This window comes from Ceratotherium simum, chromosome 34 (genome assembly GCF_057802395.1).
Source record: "Ceratotherium simum simum isolate JZ-2026a chromosome 34, ASM5780239v1, whole genome shotgun sequence".
NCBI lineage: Eukaryota > Metazoa > Chordata > Mammalia > Perissodactyla > Rhinocerotidae > Ceratotherium > Ceratotherium simum.
In genome coordinates, this window is record NC_141933.1 from 16,980,826 (window position 1) to 16,986,777 (window position 5,952).

At 34.6% G+C, this 5,952-nt stretch overlaps 1 pseudogene; it reads right to left on the reverse strand.

Annotated features, from left to right (window-relative positions):
- Nucleotides 1-3,831: 3,831 nt before the first annotated feature.
- Nucleotides 3,832-4,772, reverse strand: LOC106800003 (olfactory receptor 5AK3-like; annotated as a pseudogene).
- Nucleotides 4,773-5,952: the final 1,180 nt, after the last annotated feature.

Here is a 5,952-nt window from a genome sequence, read left to right on the forward strand (position 1 = left end):
ACATGCACGCAACCGCTATGGAGCTCATGGTCTTCAAGATTCTCAAGAATATATTGGAACTTTTCAACACCTCTTATAAATATTTCATTCCTGACCTTCTTGTTTTAAACTTTTTGGTTTGTCTGCTGTTTGCTCCAACTCATACCTACATCGTTAGGCAGCTGCAATGTTAAACAATTAATTATCCATGATTGTTTTTTAACAATGACCTCAGGAAAAACGTTCTTCACATTGGGTGAGCTTCAATTCAGGACAAATAATGACAGCCTTGCAAGTCGGGAGTTCCAGAGAACCACCACATGGACCAAATTATAACATTCTCTGTCAATAGGAATTTGAAAGTGCTCCAACTCTGATCTGCTCCAATTGGCTGCCAGGTTGCTGCCTTTTTAACCTGATTGTCAACTGTTGGTTTTTAGGGCTTCTATGGAGCTGGGGAGGGGAGAATGTGAATAGTGCACATTAAAACACCTCAAAGATTGCTGTTCTTACTGAGACTCAACTGTTTGTCTTGAATAAATGCTCCCTGTATTGCTGCAAGTCTTTGTTTAATTTCCAGAGTTCTGAAAAAGTTGATTATGACAGTTTTTATCTATTATCTATCTATCTATCTATCTATCTATCTATCTATCTATCTATCTATCTATCTATCTATTTATTGCCAATGTTCTAGTTGCTTTTAAGGAGAAATTAATTTTCAGAGGACCTTACTCTGACATTTGCACTGTTATCACTTGTCCATTTTTAAATGGGCATTCTCATTATTGGGTTGTAAGTGTTCTTTATATATTCCGAATACAGAACCTTTGTCATAAATATGTATAATTTTCTCTCAGTTTGTGGCATACTTTTTCATTTCTTTGATGTCTTTAGAAAAGCAGAAGTTTTAAATTTTGTTGAAGTAAATACATCAATTTTTTAATTATATGGTTTGTGCTTTTGGTTTCCTATCTAAAAAATCTTTGATATTTCAAGGTCATGGAGATTTTCTTCTATCTTTTCTTTTAGAAATTTTTAGTTTTAGTATTTACAATTTGTATGTAATATACACTATGTGTATGTGATACTTTCCAAATTAATTTTTGTGTGTAGTGTGAAATAAAGGTTGGGATTTATTTTTTTCTGTTTGGCTATAGAGTTCAGCACGTTTTTTGTTTTTTTTTTTTTTTTTTGCTGAGGAAGATTGGCTCTGAGCTAACATCTGTGCCCATCTTCCTCTATTTTGTATGTGGGATGCCTCCACAGCATGGCTTGACGAGCAGTGCATTGGTCCATGCCCAGGATCTGAACCTGCAAACCCCAGGCCGCCAAAGAGGAGTGTGCAAACTTAACCACTGCACCACTGGGCTGGCCCCCCCAGCACCATTTCCTTGAAAATTCAATCATTTCATCATAGAATTGGCTTGGTACCTTTGTTGAAAATCAATTTACCATTATATGTTACTCTATTATTTTACCCTCTATTTTGTTCCATTGGTCAATATATCTATCCTTATGTTATTTCTAGACCGATTTATTTACTATACTTTTCTAGTTAGTCTTGAAATTAGGTTGTGTATGTTCTATATCTTTGGTCTTTATTTTAAAAGTTTTTTTTGGCTATTATATGTTTTTTACATTTCCAAATAAGTCTTAGAATCAGTTTAAATCTCTACAGAAAATCAGTTGGTATTTTTGTTGGGATTTCATTGAAAATATAGATCAACCTGGAGAGAATTAATATTTTAACAATATTGGGTCTTCCAATCGTTAAACTCTGTATATCTTTCTGTTTATATAGGATTCTTTGATTTTTCTCATAAATGCTTGTAGTTTTCTTCCTACAGATGTTATACATATTTTGTTAAATTTACCTCTAAATGTTTCATACTTTCGGACGCTAACGTAAATAGTATTTAAAAATTTTGTTTCCACTTTCTGCTAGTGTATAGAATTAAGATTGATTTTTCTTCTATCATATTTAGTTTGTTGTTTTTCTATTATATTTAGTCTAATGATTTATGTATACTAATTTTTTGTCTAGCCAAACTACTGACTTCTGTTGTTTATAACAGTTAATTCTCCTGGAATATCCAGAAAAAAATCTTGCCATCTTCAAATAATAATTTTTACTCCTTCTTTTTGATTTATACTCCTTTCAAGGATTTCTATAGTCTAAAGGCTTTGATCAGTGGCTTAAGAATAATCTTAAGAATAATTTTGAGCGAGGTCATCTTTTTCTTGTTCCTGACTTTAAAGGAATGCTCTCAGTGTTTTCCCATAGGTACCTTATTGTTAAAAATTTTTTCAACTTGATCTGTCATGGACTGGAAGAGGTGAATTAACATTTACTATTACTATTGTGTTTCTTTTGTCTACGTATTTACTAATTTTTTTCACTTTATGAATACTAAAACTATACTACTGGGTATAGTGATTCTCCCTAAATAGTTTACATTTCTGCATAGTCCAGTTCCTCTAAGAAAAGACTTTTATAGCCATTATATTTAAGGATGCTTGTATCAGCGTAGTAAAACATAGAGATATCTCCTTCCCTGGAGATGGTCCAGTGTAGTAAACATAAAGTCTTCTTCCTTCTCTGGAGAGGATTTGCTTACGTTCCAGAGTAGATGTTTCTCTCTACAGAGGGGAGTATGGACAGGTCACCAGTAACCTTATATAAGATCAGAGTGTCCTAATATTGGGATTCTTCTCTTGTAATGGACCCTGCTGCATGGGCTGCTACCAGCTGGTTTCTCTTGGTATTGTTTGGGTTATGATTGGCTCCCTATCCCAGAGTTCCTGTCTTAGCCCATAGATTTGGAACTTGTGGAAATGTTGGGAAAGGTAGTTAACTTTCATCCTGTCAATCCTCCTACTAACTTCTCCCTGTGGTTTAAATAACTAATGAGATTGGGAGAAGAAATTGAAAAAGCAATGTCAGACTTTTTGTTTACCTTGTCTTTTCATAGAATGGGTGTGTGCTTGATCTTTTTTTTAAAAGAATTCAAGATGGTAAGAACACTAGGGTCTGAGTTCTTATTTGATTTCTAGACTTAAGCTTAGAGTCCTGCCTCTCTCTTCGTTCTTGGAGATTGAGAGGCATAAAGCATCAATTCTGGATAAAAGAATCTGCTCTGTAGCCCAAAACCTTGCACTGGATTTTGTTTTCCTAAGAGGTACACCTGTAAGGGGATATATCTGGAGATTCAAGTTATATTTACCAATGATAAAATTGGTATGCTCCACACCTTCCTGACTCCAGTGTCAATTTCCTAATTGTTTAGGGAACATGTAGGGAAGGAGAGACACTGGCCTCAAATGTCCTCAAATCAGTGTGGATTCACTCAACTATCTTTTTCTCCTCCTCTTCTTTTCTGTACATTTCCTCCAAAAGATGGCTCTTTCAAAAAATTTTTTCTATAATAATAAAGTAGCTTAGCTATTCAAAAATTGCAAGAGTACAGTACCTCTTAGGAGAAGACAGAAAAGGTTTTTATCCTGGAAGATTCCTTATACTCTCTTTGATAGAGGGATTTATACACTGTCAATTATGCATTTCTCCTGAATTTACATTTCTTTTCTTTTTTAATGTTGGGAATTTGAAAAGAAGTTTCTCAAAATGTGCAAAAGCAATATCAAAGATCTTCTTTTCAGATGTTTTCTCTTTAAGAAATACATGAATTAGAATCTTATTTATTTAATCATTTGAGACATTTTTCAATATCTTTCAGATGCTATTGATATAATTAAGGAATGCCTTTGTATCTCATAAACATTTGCCACATCTTCTGCTATTGACAAATAAGAGAGAATGGTTGGTTTGCTTGTTGAACCATGTTGAGTTAGAAATCAATGTTCAAACTGGAAGTGCTTCTTTCCAATCTCTTTTAAGGCTTCCCTCACATCCTGGTTTCTCAGGCTGTAGATCAGGGGGTTTAACATGGGGATCATAATGCCATAAAACACAGAAGCCATTTTTTCTGGCTCTTGAGACTTGTTGGTCCCATGGTGCAGACACATGCAAGAGACAGTCCTGTAGAAAATGGTGACTGCTGTCAGATGGGAGGCACACGTGGAGAAGGCCTTTTTCCTCCCTGCAGTAGAAGACATCTTCAAGATGGCAGCCAGGATATATATGTAGGAAATGATGATAACCAACACAGTGAATGTCAAGTTAAACCCCACAAAGACTGTTAGTAGCATGACGTTGAAGTAAATATTGGGGCATGAGAGGGCAAGAATTGGGGGTTCATCACAGAAAAAGTGGTTAATTTTATTGGATTTGCAAAGTTCAATGTGAAAATAAAACTTGTGTTTACAGAGGCATTTAGGAAACCCATGAAGTATGAACCAACAAAGAGTTGGATGCAGACTCCCTGGGACATGACTGTTGGATAGCGGAGTGGATTACAGATTGCCACATAACGATCTACTGCCATAGCAGCGAGAATATAGCAGTCACTAGTTGCAAAAGCACCATAGACTAGTAATTGCACTATACATCCTATGAATGAGATTGACTGCTTTGTCCCTACAAAGTTTCGCAGCATCTTGGGAGTGATAGCAGAGGTGTAGCAGAGATCAACAAATGCCAGGTGTTGGAGGAAGAAGTACATAGGAGTGTGAAGGCAAGAATCAATCTTGATTAGTAGGATCACGCCAATATTACCCTCTAGAGTGGCCACATAGATCAGTAGAAATACTATGAAGAGAATATGCCAAGACTTGTGTTGGCCAGCAAATCCCAGGAGAATGAATTCAGTCACTTCAGTGCCGTTGTTTTGTTCCATGCCTAGCAAAGATTAAATATGTTGAACCTTGACATTTCCATTTCATAAATACATCTATTAGGGGATATATAAAAACATACTTTTTAAAATGATGCTTTCTTCTATGCTCTATACATTTTAATTCATATATCCCAATTTACATAAATACAAATCATTATGTATGAAAATTTTGACTTACCCATAGAGTTCTATATGATCTTGCTCTAACTTAGTTCCATATTCTCATGTTACTCTTTTTGCCTCCTAACTAATTCTGTTCTGGCCATCATGGACTCATGGACATGTAGACTCCTTTACAGAAGTGTTTATTACAGTATCTATGGTAACAGATCATTTTGTTTGTAAAATTTGCAAATGTAGTGGCCCAATATTTTTGTAAAAAGCAGTAAAAAGGTCTCAGCATTGTCAAAATTCTGTAATAGTTTAAATTCTCAATCTCACTTTCAGTAGTTATCGCGCCATAGAGTACAAACAGAGAATCCAAGGATTGGTGCTGGTCCATGGACCACACATTGAGTAGCATGCTCTATGGTGTCCATCTATTATAATTTACCTATATAGTTTCCTAGTGATGCCTACAACTTGTCTCCGCCACAAATAATTCAGTGTGAAAATTTTTCTAGGGCATACTATTAGGGACAAAAATTTTGAGTCTGAGAGTACACACACATTTAACTTGACTAAGTATTTCAGACCACTTTCCATAATGGATGCACCAGTATACACTGCTACTAATTGTGCATAGGAGTTCCCATATTTTCACTTCCTTGTGAACATTGGTATTTTCCTAACATTTTTTGGTCAGAAAAATAGGTATAAAGTGATGTTTAATTTTTATTAATTTATTTTTCTAACCAGCAATAAATTTGATTATTGTCTAATATTCTTAAAATTTGGGATTCTATTTTTCGGTAAATTGCCTCTTCATATTTTTTCCCAATGTTTCTATGAGTTATAGATGCTCTTTTTAATCTAGATTTGAATACTTTGTTGTTGACAAGTTTTTCTCACATTCTGTCATCTATTAACTTTGTTTATGGTGTCCTTCATAGATGAGAAATTCTTAAATTTGAAATAATAATTCATCATTTTTTTGCCTTATAGTTTGTTCCTTGGAAGAAAAATTGAATAAAGTCCATTCCTGCCTGTAGCTCATTTACCCAGGAGAGTCAAATATAAT